Below are 21,290 nucleotides of genomic sequence, written 5' to 3'. Positions count from 1 at the left end.
ACCAAAAGGCAAGGGTAAAAAGGATCCAAGGCTTTGAGTATCAATGGATAGGAGGGCCCAAGGAAATAAAATCCAGGCCTAAGCGGCTAAATCAAGCTGTCCCTAACCATGTGCTTGTGTCATGAAGGTCCAAGTGAAAAGCTTGAGACTAAGTGGTTAAAGTCGTGATCCAAAGAAAAAAGAGTGTGCTTAAGAGCTCTGGACACCACTAACTGGGGACTCTAGCAAAGCTGAGTCACAATCTGAAAAGGTTCACCCAGTTATGTGTCTGTGGCATTTATGTATCCGGTGGTAATACTGGAAAATAAAGTGCTTAGGGCCACGGCCAAGACTCATAAGCAGCTGTGTTCAAGAATCAACATGCGTAACTAGGAAAGTCAATAACACTATCCGAAATTCTAAGTTCCTAGATAAGCTAATCATTCTAAACTTCAAAGGAAAAAGTGAGATGCCAAAACTGTTCAGAAGCAAAAAGCTACAAGTCCCGCTCATCTAATTATAATTAATATTCATTGATATTCTGAAATTTATAGTATATTCTCTTCTTTTTATCCTAATTGATTTTTAGTTGCTTGGGGACAAGCAACAATTTAAGTTTGGTGTTGTGATGAGCGGATAATTTATACGCTTTTTGGCATTGTTTTTAGGTAGTTTTTAGTAAGTTCAAGCTACTTTTAGGGATGTTTTCATTAGTTTTTATGTTAAATTCACATTTCTGGATTTTTACTATGAGTTTGTGTGTTTTTCTGTGATTTCAGGTAATTTCTGGCTGAAATTGAGAGACTTGAGCAAAACTCTGAAAAAGGCTGACAAAAGGACTGCTGATGCTGTTGGAATCTGACCTCCCTGTACTCAAAATAGATTTTCTGGAGCTACAGAACTCCAAATGACGCGCTCTCAACGGCGTTGGAAAGTAGACATCTAGATCTTTCCAGCAATATATAATAGTCCATACTTTATTCGGAAATTGACGACGTAACGTGGCATTGAATGCCAAGTACATGCTGCTGTCTAGAGTTAAACGCCAGAAACACGTCATGATCCGGAGTTGAACGCCCAAAACACGTTATAACTTGGAGTTCAACTCCAAGAAAAGCCTCAGCTCGTGGATAGATCAAGCTCAGCCCAAGCATACACCAAGTGGGCCCTGGAAGTGGATTTATGCATCAATTACTTACTCATGTAAACCATAGTAGCTAGTCTAGTATAAAGAGGATAATTTACTATTGTATTAGACATCTTTTGATCACTTTAGATCTAAGGAACATCTGGGGGCGCATAGTTCTCAGATCATGGGGGCTGGCCATTCGGCCATGCCTGAACCTTTCACTTATGTATTTTCAACGGTGGAGTTTCTACACACCATAGATTTAAGGGTGTGGAGCTCTGCTGTACCTCAAGTTTCAATACAATTACCATTACTTTCTATTCAATTCTCTTTTATTCTTATTCCAAGATATACGTTGCACTTCAACTTGATGAATGTGATGATCCGTGACACTCATCATCATTCTCACCTATGAACGCGCGTGACTGACAACCACTTCCGTTCTACTCTAGGCTGGGCGCATATCTCTTAGATTTTCCAACAGAATCTTCGTGGTATAAGCTAGATAGATGGCGACATTCATGGGGATCTGGAAAGTCTAACCTTGTCTGTGGTATTCCGAGTAGGATCCTGGGAATCCGGAAAGTCTAACCTTGTCTGTGGTATTCCGAGTAGGATTCCGGTATTGAATGACTGTGACGAGCTTCAAACTCCTGAAGGCTGGGCGTGATGACAAACGCAAAAGAATCAATGGATTCTACTCCAACCTGATTGAGAATCGACAGATGATTAGCCGTGTTGTGACAGAGCATTTGGACCATTTTCACTGAGAGGATGGGATGTAGCCATCAACAAGGGTGATGCCTCCAGACGATTAGCTGTGCAGTGACAGCGCATAGGACCATTTTCCCGAGAGGATTAAAAGTAGCCATTGATGATGGTGATGCCCTACATACAGCTTGCCATGGAAAGGAGTAAGAAGGATTGGATGAATGTAATAAGAAAGTAGAGATTCAAGAGGAGCACAGCATCACCATACACCTATCTAAAATCTCCACTATTAATTTACATTAGTATTTCTATCCCTTTTTTATTTTATTTATTTTTTAAATATCTAATCCAATTACATTTGACCCTATGAATCCACTTAACTGAGATTTACAAGGTGACCATAGCTTGCTTCATACCAACAATCTCTATGGGATCGACCCTTACTCACGTAAGGTATTACTTGGATGACCCAGTACACTTGCTGGTTAAGTTGAACGGAGTTGTGTCCACACATAGTTGAAAAAGCAATGAATTTTACAAAATACAATAACAAAGAGGATCACAATTTCGTCCACCAGAACTCTTTGATTTGTGGGGAATAGACTTCATGGGACCTTTCCCTCCATCCTACACATTCAAATACATTTTGGTAGCAGTGGAGTATGTCTCAAAATGGGTAGAAGCAATAGCCACCACCACATGTGATACCAACGTGGTCTTGCAATTCCTAAGGAAGAACATCTTCACTAGATTTGGAGTGCCCAAAGGACTTATAAGTGATGGAGGAAGCCACTTTTGTAACAAGCAACTAAATTCTTTACTCCACAAATATGGTGTTTGGTGGACGAAATTGTGATTCTTGATTAGTGGCTCCTTGGCATATGCCAAAAAGTTAAACTAACTCAACTAACTGATTACTTCCTTTTCACAATTCCGTTCAACTGACCAGCAAGTGTACTGGGTCGTCCAAGTAATACCTTACGTGAGTAAGGGTCGAATCCACAGAGATTATTGGTTTGAAGCAATCGATATTTATTTTATTAATCTTAGTTAGGATGTCAACAAGGATTATTTGGATTAAAAGTGAAATTACTAGATTTGATTATAAAGATAAAAGAGGGAATAATGTTACTTGAGCAATAGAGTTATTTGTTTGTAAAGGATTGTGGAATATGTTGGAGTTCTGGAGATGCTTTGTCCTTTGATTTCAACTCTTCCTTGAATTCCTCTTCTCACACGCAGTTTCCTTCCATGGCAAGCTCTATGTAGGGTGTCACCGTTGTCAGTGGCTACTTCCCATCCTCGCAGTGAAAACTATGCTCACGCACTCTGTCACAGTACGGCTAATCACCGGTTGGTTCCCGCTCCTACTGGAATAGAATCCCTCTTTTGCGTCTGTCACTAACGCCCAGCAGGTTAAAGTTTGAAGCACGTCACAGTCATTCAATCCCGGAATCCTACTCGGAATACCACAGACAAGGTTTAGACTTTCCGGATTCTCATGAATGCCGCCATCAATTCGGCTTATACCACGAAGATTCTGTTGGGGAATCTAAGAGATATTCATTCAATCTGATGTAGAACGGAGGTGGTTGTCAGGCACACGTTCATGGGCTGAGGAAGGTGATGAGTGTCACGGATCATCACCTTCTTCACAATTAAGCGCGAATAAACATCTTAGATAAGAACAAGCGTGTTTGAATGGAAAACAAAGGAATTGTATTAAATCATCGAGACGCTGCAGAGCTCCTCACCCCCAACAATGGAGTTTAGAGACTCATGCCGTCACAAATTATGTAATTCAGATCTAAAAATGTCATGAGGTCCTAGATAAGTCTGTAAAAGTTGTTTTAAATAGTAAACTAGTAACCTAGGTTTACAGAAAATGGATAAACTAAGATAATTGGTGCAGAAATCCACTTCTGGGGCCCACTTGGTGTGTGCTGGGGCTGAGACTAATGCTTTCCACGTGTGGAGGCCTTTCTTGGCGTCAAACTCCAAGTTTTGACGTGTTTTGGGCGTTCAACTCCGGATCATGACGTTTTTCTGGCGTTTAACTCCAGACAGCAGCGTGTACTTGGCGTTCAACGCCAAGTTACGTCGTCAATCTTCGCGCAAAGTATGGACTATTATATATTTGGAAAGCCCTGGATGTCTACTTTCCAACGCCGTTGAGAGCGCGCCAATTGGACTCCTGTAGCTCCAGAAAATCCATTTCGAGTGCAGGGAGGTCAGGATCCAACAGCATCAGCAGTCCTTTTTCAGCCTAAGTCAGATTTTTGCTCAACTCCCTCAATTTCAGCCAGAAAATACCTGAAATCACAGAAAAATACACACACTCATAGTAAAGTCCAGAAATATGATTTTTGCCTAAAAACTAATATTATTTTACTAAAAACTAACTGAAACATGCTAAAATCTACATGAAATTACCCCCAAAAAGCGTACAAAATATCCGCTCATCACAACACCAAACTTAAACTGTTGCTTGTCCTCAAGCAACTAGATGAATAAAATAGGTTCTAACAGAAATTAAGAAGTAATATATATTTTAGAGTTTTAAATGAAGCTCAGATTCTTAATAGATGAGCGGGGCTTGTAGCTTTTTGTCTCTGAACAGTTTTGGCATCTCCCTGTATCTTTAGAATTTCAGAATAATTGGCATCCTTAGGAACTCAGAATTCAGATAGTATTATTGACTCTCCTAGTATAGTATGTTGATTCTTGAACACAGCTACTTATGTGTCTTGGCCGTGGCCCTAAGCACTTTGTCTTCCAGTATTACCACCGGATACATAAATGCCACAGACACATAACTGGGTGAACCTTTTCAGATTGTGACTTAGCTTTGCTAGAGTCCCCAGTCAGTGGTGTCCAGAGCTCTTAAGCACACTCTTTTGCTTTGGATCACGACTTTAACCACTCAGTCTCAAGCTTTTCACTTGGACCTTCATGACACAAGCACATGGTTAGGGACAGCTTGATTTAGCCGCTTAGGCCTGGATTTTAATTTCCTTAGGCCCTCCTATCCATTGATGCTCAAAGCCTTGGATCCTTTTTACCCTTGCCTTTTGGTTTTAAGGGCTATTGGCTTTTTCTACTGCTCCTTCTTTTTTTTTTCTATTTTTTTTCGCCATTTTTTTTTTCAAGCTTTCTTTTTCACTGCTTTTTCTTGCTTCAAGAATCAATTTCATGATTTTCAGATCATCCATAATATTTTTCGTGTTCCTCATCCTTTCAGGAGCCAATATTCATCAAATTCAAAGTACAATTTATGCACTGTTCAAGCATTCATTCAGAGAACAACAAGTATTGCCACCACATATAATTAATTATAGTCTTTATTACTAAGAACTCAAAAATATAAATTACTTCTTTATTCTTAAAAAAAAAATCTACTACTTTTCATGCCTGATGATGATGAGAAAAATAAATTATAGCTTAATTGGAAATAAAATCAAAATAGATATGCTAAGTACTACTACTCCTATATAACTTCTAAGGTAAAATCCTATAATAATACTATCACAGAGTTAAAGCTGGAATTAGAACTTAACAACCTGTATTTTGGGAAGTGGATGTTCCTTTAGTCTGTGGGATGCCTTCAAGAATTAATTTCTGATGCTTCAGCTCCCTTAAGTTCACATCCTTGCTCTTCCTGTTCTCTTAGGTGCCATGATCTTAATGAGTTTTAGCTCAGTGATCATGGCAAATCACACCAAACTTAGAGGTTTGCTTGTCCTCAAGCAAAAGAAAGGAAAGGAGAGGAGTAGAAGGAGAGGTATTTTCGAAAAAAAGATAAGATGAGTTGAAAAAGATATGAGAAGAAATTAAAAATATTTGAAAAAAATTGGATTGAAAAAATGATTTGTCTTTATGAATTAAGATGCATTTGATATTTTTGAAAAAGGGATTTTTAGAAATTAGGATTTTTAGAACACTAAATTGAAATGAGGGATGATATTTTGAAATATGTTGATGCAAGAAATCATGAATTGAAACATAAAAATTTGGAAAAAAATATAAAGAAAAACGAAATTGTACCTCCTCCCACCATCCTGGCGTTAAACGCCCACATGGTGCATGGTTTGGGCGTTTAACGCCCATGTGATGCTTCTCCTGGGCGTTCAACGCCCATGTGATGCTTCTTTCTGGCGTTGAACGCCAGGAAGTCCTTCTTTACTGGGCGTTTTTCTAAACGCCCAGAATGCTAGCAGATTGGCGTTAAACGCCCAGAAGGTGCATCTTTCTGGCGTTTAACGCCCAGAAGATGCTCCTTTCTGGCGTTTAACGCCCAGAAGGCTACCCTTACTGGCGTTAAACGCCCAGTGGGTGCTTCTTTTGGGCGTTTAACGCCCAAAGTGTTTCTTACTGGCTTTTTCATGCCAGTGAACTTCCAAATTTCTCTGTAACTCTTGGGACTTCAGTAAATTTGTTATTTCACCTTTGAAGATACTTAGACCTAAACCTGTAAAGAAAGAAAATTTATTTAATTAGTAATTAAACTTTGTATATGGCTGGGTTGCCTCCCAGCAAGCGCTTCTTTAATGTCATTAGCTGGACTATCACTGATTCTTCAATTAAGTCTCAGTCTTGAGCATTCTTGCTCAAAATTGCCTTCAAGATAATGTTTAACTCTTTGTCCATTGACAATGAACTTTTGTTAGAGTCATTATCTTGAAGCTCTATGTAGCCATATGGTGATACACTTGTAATTACATATGGACCTCTCCACCGGGATTTTAATTTCCCGGGGAATAATTTGAGCCTAGAGTTAAATAGCAGAACTTTCTGCCCTGGTTTAAAGACTCTGGATGACAATTTCTTATCATGCCATTTTTTTGCTTTTTCCTTGTAAATTTTTGCATTTTCAAAAGCATTGAGTCTAAACTCTTCTAGCTCATTTAACTGGAGCAATCATTTTTCTCCAGCTAATTTGGCATCAAGGTTCAGGAATCTGGTTGCCCAGTAGGCCTTGTGTTCCAGTTCCACTGGCAAGTGACACGCCTTTCCATACACAAGCTGGTATGGAGAGGTCCCTATAGGGGTCTTAAATGCTGTTCTGTATGCCCACAGAGCATCATCCAAGCTTCTTGCCCAATCCTTTCTGCGGTTAATTACAGTCCGTTCCAGGATTCTTTTAAGTTCTCTATTTGAGACTTCTGCCTGCCCATTAGTCTGTGGGTGATATGGAGTAGCCACCCTGTGGTTGACTCCATAACGGACTAGAGCAGAGTAGAGCTGCTTATTACAGAAATGAGTACCCCCATCACTGATTAACACTCTGGGGATACCAAATCTGCTGAAGATATGTTTCTGGAGGAATTTTAACACTGTTTTAGTGTCATTAGTGGGTGTTGCAATAGCCTCCACCCATTTGGATACATAATCCACTGCCACCAGAATATAGGTGTTTGAGTATGATGGTGGGAAAGGTCCCATGAAGTCAATACCCCATACATCAAACAACTCAATTTCCAAGATTCCTTGTTGAGGCATAGCATAACTGTGGGGCAGGTTGCCTGATCTCTGGCAACTATCACAGTTAAGCACAAATGCTCGGGAATCTTTATAGAGAGTAGGCCAGTAGAAGCCACTCTGGAGGACTCTTGTGGCTGTTCGTTCACTTCCAAAATGTCCTCCATACTGTGATCCATGGCAATGCCAGAGGATCTTCTGTGCTTCTTCTTTAGGCACACATCTACGGATTACTCCGTCTGCACATCTCTTAAAGAGATATGGTTCATCCCAAAGATAGTATTTTGCATCTGTGATTAATTTCTTTGATTGCACCTTACTGTACTCTTTGGGTATGAATCTCACTGCCTTGTAGTTTGCAATGTCTACAAACCATGGCACTTCCTGGACGGCTAGTAATTGCTCATCCGGAAAGGTTTCAGAAATTTCAGTGAAAGGGAGGGACGCCCCTTCCACTGGTTCTATTCGGGACAGGTGATCTGCTACTTGATTTTCTGTCCCTTTTTTGTCTCTTATTTCTATATCAAACTCTTGCAGAAGCAGCACCCACCTAATAAGTCTGGGTTTTGAATCCTGCTTTGTGAGTAGATATTTAAGAGCAGCATGATCAGTGTATACAATCACTTTTGATCCTACTAAGTAGGATCTGAATTTGTCAATGGCGTAAACCACTGCAAGTAGCTCTTTTTCTGTGGTTGTGTAATTCTTCTGTGCATCATTTAACACACGGCTGGCATAGTAAATGACATGCAGAAGCTTGTCATGCCTTTGTCCCAATACTGCACCTATGGCATGGTCACTGGCATCACACATTAACTCAAATGGTAATGTCCAGTCTGGTGCAGAGATGATTGGTGCTGTAACCAATTTAGCTTTCAGAGTTTCAAATGCTTGCAGACACTCTTTGTCAAAGATAAATGGCGTGTCTGCAGCTAGCAGGTTGCTCAGAGGTTTGGCAATTTTTGAAAAATCCTTTATAAACCTCCTGTAGAACCCTGCATGTCCCAGAAAGCTTCTGATTGCCTTAACATTAGCAGGTGGTGGTAATTTTTCAATTACTTCTACCTTAGCTTGGTCCACCTCTATCCCCTTGTTCGAAATTTTGTGCCCAAGGACAATTCCTTCAGTCACCATAAAGTGACATTTTTCCCAGTTTAAAACCAGGTTAGTCTCTTGGCATCTTTTCAAAACAAGTGCTAAATGGTTAAGGCAGGAGCTGAATGAGTCTCCAAATACTGAAAATTCATCCATGAAGACTTCCAGAAATTTTTCCACCATATCAGAGAAAATTGAGAGCATGCACCTCTGAAAGGTTGCAGGTGCATTGCACAGGCCAAATGGCATCCTTCTGTATGCAAATACTCCAGATGGACATGTGAAGGCCGTTTTCTCCTGATCCTGGGGATCTACTGCAATTTGATTATAACCTGAATATCCATCCAGGAAGCAGTAGTATTCATGACCTGCTAGTCTTTCTAGCATCTGGTCTATGAATGGTAAAGGAAAGTGATCCTTTCTGGTGGCTGTATTGAGTCTTCTGTAATCAATGCACATACGCCACCCTGTAACTGTCCTTGTAGGAACCAGTTCATTTTTTTCATTATGAACCACTGTCATGCCACCCTTCTTAGGGACAACTTGAACAGGGCTCACCCAGGGGCTGTTAGAAATAGGATAAATAATCCCAGCCTCTAGTAATTTAGTGACCTCTTTTTGCACCACTTCTTTCATAGCTGGGTTCAGCCGCCTTTGTGGTTGAACCACTGGCTTGGCGTCATCCTCCAACAAGATTTTGTGCATGCATCTGGCTGGGCTAATGCCCTTAAGATCACTAATGGACCACCCAAGAGCTGTCTTGTGCGTCCTTAGCACTTGAATTAGTGCTTCCTCTTCCTGTGGCTCTAAGGTAGAGCTTATAATTACAGGAAAGGTTTCACCTTCTCCCAGAAATGCATATTTCAGGGATGGTGGCAATGGTTTGAGCTCTGGTTTTGGAGGTTTCTCCTCTTCTTGATGAATTTTCAGAGGTTCTATTATCTTCTCTGATTCCTCCAAATCAGGCTGAACATCCTTAAAGATGTCCTCTAGCTCTGATTCGAGACTCTCAGCCATGTTGACCTCTCTTACCAGAGAATCAATAAGATCAACACTCATGCAGTCATTTGGGGTGTCTGGATGTTGCATGGCTTTAACAACATTCAACTTGAACTCCTCCTCATTGACTCTCAAGGTTACTTCCCCTTTTTGGACATCAATGAGGGTTCGGCCAGTTGCTAGGAAAGGTCTTCCTAGAATGAGAGTTGCACTCTTGTGCTCCTCCATTTCCAGCACCACAAAGTCAGTAGGAAAGGCAAATGGCCCAACCTTGACAATCATGTCTTCAATCACGCCTGATGGGTATTTAATGGAGCCATCAGCAAGTTGAAGACATATCCTGGTTGGTTTAATTTCTTCAGCTAAACCAAGCTTTCTGATAGTAGATGCAGGTATTAGGTTGATACTTGCCCCAAGATCACATAAAGCTTGCTTGGTGCAAACACCTTCTAATGTGCATGGTATCATAAAGCTCCCAGGATCTTTAAGCTTCTCAGGTAAGCTTTTCAGAATGACTGCACTGCATTCTTCAGTGAGGTAAACTTTTTCAGTTTCCCTCCAATCCTTCTTATGACTTAAGATCTCTTTCATGAACTTAGCATAAGAGGGTATTTGCTCAAGTGCTTCTGCAAACGGAATCTTTATTTCAAGAGTCCTGAGATAGTCTGCAAAGCGGGCAAATTGTTTATCCTGTTCCGCTTGGCGGAGTTTTTGAGGATAAGGCATTTTGGCTTTGTATTCCTCAACCTTAGTTGCTGCAAGTTTATTACCTACAGAAGTGGGTTGGGAAGCCTTGTTATCAGCACTTGTATGTGACTGATTCCCTACTGGCATTTGAATGCCAGAGGTATGAGCTGGAGTGGCGTTAGACGCTACTTCCTTGCTTGTTACTGGCGTTTGAACGCCAGAACCATGCTCCTTTTGGGCGTTCAACGCCAGATTCAAGCTTGTTTCTGGCGTTGAACGCCAGGAATCAGCATGGTCTGGGCGTTCAGCGCCAGCTTTATCCCTTTCTGGGCTCTGCTTGTCCTCAGAGGGATTTTGATTAGCTATTCGTTCATTTCCTTGCTTCTTGCTGCTTTGAAGTGAGGTATTTAATATTTTCCCACTTCTTAATTGAACTGCTTGGCATTCTTCTGCTATTTGTTTTGACAGTTGTTTTTCTGTTTGCTTTAATTGCACTTCCATGTTCCTGTTTGCCATTCTGGTTTCCTGTAATATCTCCTTGAATTCGGCTAGCTGCTGAGTTAGAAAGTCTAATTGCTGATTAAATTCATTAGCCTGATCCACCGGATTGAGTTCTGCAGTTACTGTTTTAGCTTCTCCTTTCATGGAAGATTCACTGCTTAGATACAGATGCTGATTTCTGGCAACTGTATCAATAAGCTCTTGAGCTTCTTCAATTGTTTTTCTCATGTGTATAGATCCACCAGCTGAGTGGTCTAGAGAAATCTGAGCTTTTTCTGTAAGCCCATAGTAGAAGATGTCTAATTGCACCCATTCTGAAAACATTTCAGAGGGGCATTTTCTTAGCATCTCTCTGTATCTCTCCCAAGCATCATAAAGGGATTCATTATCTCCTTGTTTGAAGCCTTGGATGTTTAGCCTTAGCTGTGTCATCCGTTTAGGAGGGAAATAGTGATTCAGGAATTTTTCTGACAGCTGTTTCCATGTTTTTATGCTGTTCTTAGGTTGGTTGTTTAACCACCTCTTAGCTTGATCTTTTACAGCAAATGGAAACAGTAGTAATCTGTAGACATCCTGATCCACTTCCTTATCATGTACTGTATCAGCAATTTACAGAAATTGTGCCAGAAACTCTGTAGGTTCTTCATGTGGAAGACCAGAATACTGGCAGTTTTGCTGCACCATGATAATTTGAGCTGAAGAGCTACTAACTCCAATGGAAGGTATACAGATACTACTCCCATATGAAGCAGTAGTGGGGTTGGCATATGACCCCAGAGTCCTCTTGGACTGTCCATTCAAACTTACTTCCATAATGGAATACAAGTTGAGAATTTATATGTTAATTTTAAAAAAAATGGAATAAGTAATAACAATATATAAAAAAAAGAGTTAAAATATATACATATATATATATATATTTTTTTTTTATTAATTTTTTTTTTTAAAAAAAATAAAATAAAAACGAAATAAATAAAAGAAAGTGGAAATATTTTAAAATTGAAAATTGAATTTTTATAAATGATTTTCGAAAAAAAATAGTTCAAAATTAGTTAGAAAAACAAAAATTTTTTTGAATTTTGAAATTTTATGATGAAAGAGAAAAACACACAATAGACACAAGACATAAAATTTTTAGATCTAATGCTCCTTAATTTTCGAAAATTTTTGGAGGGAAAACACCAAGGAACACCAAACTTAAAAATTTTAAGATCAAGACACAAGAAAAACTCAAGAACAATTTGAAGATTCACAAGAACACCAAGAACACAAGAAAGAACACCAAACTTAAAATTTTTAGAAAATCAAGACAAGTTTTCGAAAATTATAAAAAAAAAGATTAACAAGAAAACACCAAACTTAAAGTTTGGCACAAGATTAAATGGAGAAAAATTGTTTTTGAAAAAGGTTCCAAAGCGTAAAGCCAATTGGATTAAGTATAACACTTGTTCTAAATATTCCACTTAATACTTTAAAAAGAACACAAGTGAAACAGGAAAAGACACAAAGCAAGAACAACTTGAAGATCAATGAAGAACAAAGAACACAAGTCGAAAGTTTTAAAGAAAAATATGAGATATGCAATTGACACCAAACTTAGAACAAGACACTAAAACTCACGAAAATTAGCAATTAATTAAAAGAAAAATAATAAATTTTGAAAAGAAAATTTTGAAAAGAAACTATCCTATAAAAATTTAATGACTCTGTAACAACAAAAATAAATTATTCCTAATCTAAGTAATAAAATAAGCCTTTAATTGTCCAAACTCAATAATCCCCGGCAACGGCGCCAAAAACTTGGTGGACGAAATTGTGATTCTTGATTAGTGGCTCCTTGGCATATGCCAAAAAGTTAAACTAACTCAACTAACTGATTACTTCCTTTTCACAATTCCGTTCAACTGACCAGCAAGTGTACTGGGTCGTCCAAGTAATACCTTACGTGAGTAAGGGTCGAATCCACAGAGATTATTGGTTTGAAGCAATCGATATTTATTTTATTAATCTTAGTTAGGATGTCAACAAGGATTATTTGGATTAAAAGTGAAATTACTAGATTTGATTATAAAGATAAAAGAGGGAATAATGTTACTTGAGCAATAGAGTTATTTGTTTGTAAAGGATTGTGGAATATGTTGGAGTTCTGGAGATGCTTTGTCCTTTGATTTCAACTCTTCCTTGAATTCCTCTTCTCACACGCAGGTTCCTTCCATGGCAAGCTCTATGTAGGGTGTCACCGTTGTCAGTGGCTACTTCCCATCCTCGCAGTGAAAACTATGCTCACGCACTCTGTCACAGTACGGCTAATCACCGGTTGGTTCCCGCTCCTACTGGAATAGAATCCCTCTTTTGCGTCTGTCACTAACGCCCAGCAGGTTAAAGTTTGAAGCACGTCACAGTCATTCAATCTCGGAATCCTACTCGGAATACCACAGACAAGGTTTAGACTTTTCGGATTCTCATGAATGCCGCCATCAATCCGGCTTATACCACGAAGATTCTGTTGGGGAATCTAAGAGATATTCATTCAATCTGATGTAGAACGGAGGTGGTTGTCAGGCACACGTTCATGGGCTGAGGAAGGTGATGAGTGTCACGGATCATCACCTTCTTCACAATTAAGCGCGAATAAACATCTTAGATAAGAACAAGCGTGTTTGAATGGAAAACAAAGGAATTGTATTAAATCATCGAGACGCTGCAGAGCTCCTCACCCCCAACAATGGAGTTTAGAGACTCATGCCGTCACAAAGTATGTAATTCAGATCTAAAAATGTCATGAGGTCCTAGATAAGTCTGTAAAAGTTGTTTTAAATAGTAAACTAGTAACCTAGGTTTACAGAAAATGGATAAACTAAGATAATTGGTGCAGAAATCCACTTCTGGGGCCCACTTGGTGTGTGCTGGGGCTGAGACTAATGCTTTCCACGTGTGGAGGCCTTTCTTGGCGTCAAACTCCAAGTTTTGACGTGTTTTGGGCGTTCAACTCCGGATCATGACGTTTTTCTGGCGTTTAACTCCAGACAGCAGCGTGTACTTGGCGTTCAACGCCAAGTTACGTCGTCAATCTTCGCGCAAAGTATGGACTATTATATATTGCTGGAAAGCCCTGGATGTCTACTTTCCAACGCCGTTGAGAGCGCGCCAATTGGACTCCTGTAGCTCCAGAAAATCCATTTCGAGTGCAGGGAGGTCAGGATCCAACAGCATCAGCAGTCCTTTTTCAGCCTAAGTCAGATTTTTGCTCAACTCCCTCAATTTCAGCCAGAAAATACCTGAAATCACAGAAAAATACACACACTCATAGTAAAGTCCAGAAATATGATTTTTGCCTAAAAACTAATATTATTTTACTAAAAACTAACTGAAACATGCTAAAATCTACATGAAATTACCCCCAAAAAGCGTACAAAATATCCGCTCATCAGTGTTACTCACAAAGTGGCCACACCATATCACCCACAAACCAATGGACAAGCTGAACTTGCCAACAGAGAGCTAAAGAGGATTTTGGAGAAAACTATGGGGACAACAAGAAAGGATTGGGTTAGGAAGCTGGATGATGCACTTTGGGCATACAGGACAGCCTTTAAGACACCCATAGGAAAATCTCTATTTCAGCTGGTGTATGGAAAGGCGTGCCACCTCCCTGTGGAGCTTGAACATAAGGCCTTTTGGGCTACCAAACTTCTGAATTCAGATGCTCAAGCAGCAGGAGAAAAGAGGTTGCTACAACTCAATGAATTGGAGGAGTTCAGATTGGAGGCATATGAAAATGCCAGAATATACAAAGAAAGAGCAAAAAAGTGGCATGACAAGAGGATCTCCCAAAGAACATTCGAACCAGGCCAAAAGGTGTTGCTATTCAACTCAAGATTGAAGATTTTTCCTGGGAAGTTGAGGTCTAGATGGACTGGTCCATACACCATCACCAAAGTATCCCCTCATGGCTATGTAGAATTATTTGATGAAGCCTCAAAATAAACCTTCACAGCCAATGGACATAGGGTGAAGCAATATCTTGGTGGCCCCTAGAGCAAGGAAGAGAGTGTGCAAATGTTAACATGAGCAAGGAAGTTGCATTGTCAAGCTAAGGACAATAAACAAGCGCTTCATGGGAGGCAACCCATGCACAGGAGTTTTCTTTTATTTTCATGCTCTAGTAGTCAATAATAAGAGATTTCATTTTATACTTAAAAAAACGAGAAAAAGAGATTGAAATAGCATACAATGTAGGTAAGACACTAAGTTTGGTGTGGCCATCTTTGGAGTAGATGGAAAAAGTTAACTCCATAGAACACTTAGTCATAAACTAAGTTTGGTGTCTTCACATACATAAATAATGCTAGATAAAGTAAGAGAGTGTAGTCGTTGGTATAGAATAGGGAATCAATTCATAAATTTTAATTTTTGCCTAGTCAACTTTACATAAGAATATCATCATAAGTTGCTAGCTAGTAAGGTCACTTTAAGAATCTCAAGATTTTGGAATTTTGTTGCAGGGAAGTGAAAGAAAGAAGTGATGGGGAATCTTAGAAGAGAAGTCACGGATACACAAGGAAGAGGAAGTCACATGAGTCTTGAACTTTGTGCATTGGAAAAAAGCAACTCAACATGCATTGGGCACGAAGAAGCATGCTCCCCATGCTATGACCGAACCATCACTTAACCATGCCCCCACCACAAACATCACTTTAAATACTTCAACCATATTCATCAAACCTCACTTTATCCTCACTCATATTTACACCTCTCCATCACCCCATTTCATCAGCCGAATTCACACTCAACTTCCAAATCATTCTTGCTTTACAAATTTTAGCTTTGGACCTATGTTTTGCTCAACAAAACTCATGATGCACTACTTCTCCCAACATACCCGAACCACCCCCTTCCCTCTCACCATCATTTTCTAGCTTGTCTAATTTACCTTGTCATCATATCTCTCTACACCCCCTTCATAAACATTTTCTTTATGCTTGAGGACAAGCATTCATCTAAGTTTGGTGTGGGAGATTCGACCCTTGCAAGTAAATCTCAATGGCCTCATCATCAAGAGATAGGAGGGACAAGCAACCCATAGAAGATGAAGGACAAAACACCTTTGATCGAAGAAGATTCAAATCCAAACACAATGAGCGCATCTTTAGTTGGATGTCAGGCAAAGATGTTGTTCCGGAGTTACCTTTCAAGCTAAGAAAGGAGGAATACTCTGAGATACAAAAAATAATCAGGAAGAGGGGATGGGAGCTTCTTTGTAGCCAACCTCAAGAAGTGAGCATGCTTCTCATTCATGAGTTCTACACTAATGTGATAAGAGAATTTGAGGATGAAGAGCCGTACATGAGCTATGTAAGAGGGGTGACTGTTGACTTTAGTCCAAACGCCATCAACAGGGTGCTAAAGGTCAAACCAAAATGGTTCAAACAAGCTAGCTATGAGGAAAGGGTTGAAAATGACCCAAGATATATGGATGTGTTAAGTGACTTATGCAGAGTAGGCACGGATTGGGTGTTGGATTCACATGGACAACCACTCAAACTTCGGAGAGGTGATCTCATACCTCAAGCAAAAGGATGGCATGACATAGTGAGGAGATCATTGATCTCTACTTCAAATAATTTCGAAGTAACAGTGAATAGAGCAATAATGATCCACTGCATAATGAAAGGAGGGGAGATCAATGTTGGAGAAATTATAGCCAAGAACATCATTGACATAGCTCAAAAGGTCAAATAGGACAGCTGGCTAGGATATCGTAGTACTATTCTGCGCTTATGTGAAGAAGCTAGAGTGCCTCTGGAAGAATTTGAAGAAACTGATGTGGTCTCTATTGGAAAACCTCTCACCAGGGAAAGGTTGGAATTTGTCACCACAACCCAATTGGAAAGGCAACCTTTAGCAAGAAGAAAGAAAAGGAAAGAAGCAAGACAGGAGGAGGAGCCTCAAGAAATGGAAGAACCCCATACCTTAAACATGAATCAACTCCAAGCCGCCTTGGAAGGAATCTCTAGGCAATATTCACAAATTCAAAGAAGCCAAGAGGAACAAGCTCAGCAACAAAGGGACCTTTGGCAGTTGATGGATCAACAAAGAGGGGTTCAAGTTCAATGGATGAGCCAACAAAATGAATACCAAACACACATGATGGAACTACAACAAGAACAATATGCCAAGATGCATGAAGCCATCAACAATTCAACTGCTGAATATGAAAAAGCCATGGAGAAAGTAATACAAGAACAAGCTCAACTAAGGAAAGAGCAAGCTCAGCAAAGGGAGCTTCTCCATAGGTTGGATGCTAGACATGATACATTTCACAAAGAGTTCAATGAAAGCAGAATGTTCAGGGAAGCCAGGCATAAGGACAGACTTGACTATGATATATGCACCTAAGAAAAGCTCAGTTACCTTTGTGGAGCACCCCCATTACTCAACCCACAAATCAAAAGTTTTAATGAAGCTCGCAAGATATTTGAAGAGCAGGAACTTGCAAGGGTGAGATTCAATGCTCAGAGGCTAAAGGAAACAATGATAAGTTCAGGAGTATGGCAAAGAGAAGAGGAGGACTCAACAACAAAACAACAAGGAGAACTGAGAAGGAAAAAGAAAGAAGATCCAAAGGGGGACTCAACAACGAAACAACAAGGAGAACTGAGAAAGAAAAAGAAAGAAGATCCAAAGGGCAAAGGAAAGCAAGGAGAATCGAGCAAAGAAAAAGGGACATGAAGACTAAAGGTGGTGAAGTTCCTTTGTTTTTCTTTATGCTTTATTAAATAAAGAAGATGTATGTCTGAAATATGGTATACCTTCTAGGTCGCTCTCTTGTATGCATTTTCTTTTATGTTTCCCATTCCATGCATCACCACTCACAGGTTTGGAATGGTTGCTTGTCTTAAGTACTTTCACTTGTCAATGGAATAAAAGATGTAGTTTGAGCAAGAACAGAGAGAAATCTAGCTTAAAAAGAAGCATGTTGTCCCATAGAAAAGTGCTAGTATATATATACATTCATTGTGAAAGAATCAGGGCTCAAGAAATTCAAAAGGATGCTTGCTTATACAAGACTAGTCGGTTAAGGGCTACAAGACTTTAGAAGTAAAAGCACAAATAACCTTGACAACAAAGAAAACAAAGAACAAAGAATGAAAGGCTAGGCATCAATGACAAAATTTGGATATGTGTCTGTGGTGATTGGTGTTAAGAGACATACTTGGGCTAGTAAATCCGAGGGGTGCTTCATCACCCGATAACTTGAGTTAACTAACTCGGAATTATCGATTGAAAACTCACAATCAAGAGTAGCTCTATAACAGAACATTTAGCAACCCAAAGAGGTGTTGGACACTGATGAGCGGATAACTTGTACGCTTTTTGGCATTGTTTTTAGTATGTTTTTAGTATGATCTAGTTAGTTTTTAGTATATTTTTATTAGTTTTTAGTTAAAATTCACTTTTCTGGACTTTACTATGAGTTTGTGTGTTTTTCTGTGATTTCAGGTATTTTCTGGCTGAAATTGAGGGATCTGAGCAAAAATCTGATCCAGAGACTCAAAAGGACTGCAGATGCTGTTGGATTCTGACCTTCCTGCACTCGAAGTGGATTTTCTAGAGCTACAGAAGCCCAATTGGCGCGCTCTCAACGGCGTTGGAAAGTAGACATCCTGGGCTTTCCAGCAATATATGATAGTCCATACTTTGCCCAAGATTTGATGGCCCAAACCGGCGTTCAAAGTCACCTCAAGAAATTCCAGCGTTTAACGCCGGAACTGGCACCTAAATGGGAGTTAAACGCCCAAACTGGCATAAAAGCTGGCGTTTAACTCCAAGGAGAGTCTCTACACGAAAATGCTTCATTTGCTCAGCCCAAGCACACACCAAGTGGGTCCGGAAGTGGATTTTTATGTCATTTACTCATCTCTGTACACCCTAGGCTACTAGTTTTCTATAAGTAGGACCTTTTACTATTGTATTGAGATATCTGGGTAGCTATCTTCGTGTTTTATGCTATCTTAGATCATTGGGAGGCTGGCCATTCGGCCATGCCTAGACCTTGTTCTTATGTATTTTCAACGGTGGAGTTTCTACACACCATAGATTAAGGTGTGGAGCTCTGCTGTACCTCGAGTATTAATGCAATTACTATTGTTCTTCTATTCAATTCCGCTTGTTCTTTGTCCAAGATATCACTTGTTCTTCAACTTGATGAATGTGATGATCCATGACACTCATCATCATTCTCACTCATGAACAAGGTGACTGACAACCACTCTTGTTCTACAAGCGATCAAAGCTCTAGTGAATATCTCTTGGATTTCTGATAACACGATGCATGGTTGATCGCCTGACAACCGAGTGCTCGCCTGACAAATGAGCCAGCCATTCCGTGATATCAGAGTCTTCGTGGTATAGGCGAGAACTGATGGCGGCATTCAAGAGAATCCGGAAGGTCTAACCTTGTCTGTGGTATTCTGAGTAGGATTCAATGATTGAATGACTGTGACGTGCTTCAAACTCCTAAAGGCGGGGCATTAGTGACAGACGCAAAAGAATCACTGGATTCTATTTCGGCCTGATTGAGAACCGACAGATGGATAGCCGTGCCGTGACAGGGTGCGTTGAACATTTCCAATGAGAGGATGGGAGGTAGCCACTGACAACGGTGAAACCCTTGCATAAGCTTGCCATGGAAAGGAGTAAGAAGGATTGGATGAAGACAGTAGGAAAGCAGAGAGAGACGGAAGGGAAGGCATCTTCATGCGCTTATCTGAAGTTCCTACCAATGAATTACATAAGTATCTCTATCTTTATCTTTTATGTAATTTTCGTTCATCACCATACCCATTTGAGTTTGCCTGACTGAGATTTACAAGGTGACCATAGCTTGCTTCATACTAACAATCTCCGTGGGATCGACCCTTACTCACGTAAGGTATTACTTGGACGACCTAATGCACTTGCTGGTTAGTTGTGCGAAGTTGTGTAATGCCATGGGATTGAGCTACCAAGTTTTTGGAGTTCATGACCGGGGATTATGAGAGTTGTGAAAAGTATTGTTCACAATTTTGCGCACCAAGTTTTTGGCGCCGTTGCCGGGGATTGTTCAAGTTTTGAGCAAGCTCTTTGTCCGGTAACATCAGTGCCAAAATCCGGCAACAGCACCAAGTTTTTGGCGCCGTTGCCGGGGATTGTTCAGTTTGGACAACTGACGGTTCATCTTGTTGCTTAGATTAGGTATTTTTTTTTCGAAATTCTTAAAGATGAATTCTAGAGTTTCATGATGATTTGTTGAAGTCTGGCTGGCTGAGAAGCCATGTCTAATCTTATTGGACCGAGGTTTCAACTTATCATCACAAGAGCTTGTTGATTTTTATCAATCTTGCTTTTGGAGCAGTGATCTGCTAAGGCTTGGCTGGCCTTTGGCCATGTCTAGTGTTTTGGACCGAAGCTTTCTTTGAAAGCTTGGCTGGCTGTGAAGCCATGTCTAATTCCTGGACCGGAGTCTTAGACTAGCATTGCACTGATTCTTGGAATTCTCATTAAGAATTTTGATATCTTTTTCCACTTAATTTTCGAAAATCACAAAAAAATTCACAAAATTATAAAAACAAAAAATATTTGATGTTTCTTGCTTGAGTCTAGTGTCTCATCTTAAGTCTGGTGTCAATTGCATACATTCATTCACGTGTCTTAAGGATCTTCAAATAATTCTTGATGATTTCTTACTCTGATCTTTGAATTCTTTTGACTTGAGTGTTTATGTGTCTCATATAGTGTCAGTAGTATACAAACTGCTAAGTTTGGTGTCTTGCATGCATTGTTATTTGATTCTTGTTGCACTTTGATTATTAAAAATCCAAAAATATTTTTAAGTTGTGTCTTTTCAAGTCAATAATACAAAGAATTGAAGATTCAGAACATGCTGCAGAGGAATTATACAGAAAAAGCTGGGCGTTCAAAACGCCCAGTGAAGAAGGACAGACTGGCGTTTAAACGCCAGCCAGGGTACCTGGTTGGGCGTTTAACGCCCAAAAAGGGTGCATTTCCATTCTGGGCGTTTAACGCCAGGATGGCAAAGGGGGAAGATTTTGTTTTCAAATCAAATTTTTTTTCAAGTTTTCAAAGTTTTTCAAAATCAAATCTTTTTCAAATCATATCTTTTCAATCAAATGTTTTCAAAATCAATTTCCTTCCTTTTTCAAAGATACTTACTAACAATTAATGATCTGATTGAACATTTCAAGTATGTTGCCTTTTCTGTTGAGGAAGGATTAATGTTTGAATCATATCTTTTCTTGTTAGGCAAGTCATTAATTTTCAAAATCAAATCTTTTAAAATTTGTTTTCAAAGCATATCTTTTAAAATTGTTTTCAAATCAAATCTTTTCAATCATATCTTTTTAATCACATCTTTTTCAAAATAAAGTTTCAATCAAATCTTTTTAATTTCTAATTTCAAAATCCTTTTCAAAAATCACTTGATTTCTTTTCCACTTTGAGTTTTCGAAAATTATCAATCAATTTTTCAAAATGTTTTTGACATCTTTTTAATTAATTTTCGAAAATTCTCTTCCCTTCTTCCCACATCCTTCTACTTATGGAGTACTACTCCTTCTTAATGCACAATTCGAACTCTATCTAATCAAGTTCGAATTCTTCTACCTCCTTCTTCTATTTTTCTTTTCCTCTGACACCTCAAGGAATCTCT

The sequence above is a fragment of the Arachis stenosperma genome, chromosome 6 (assembly GCF_014773155.1).
Source record: "Arachis stenosperma cultivar V10309 chromosome 6, arast.V10309.gnm1.PFL2, whole genome shotgun sequence".
NCBI classification, from domain to species: domain Eukaryota; kingdom Viridiplantae; phylum Streptophyta; class Magnoliopsida; order Fabales; family Fabaceae; genus Arachis; species Arachis stenosperma.
This window is presented reverse-complemented; position numbering follows the sequence as displayed.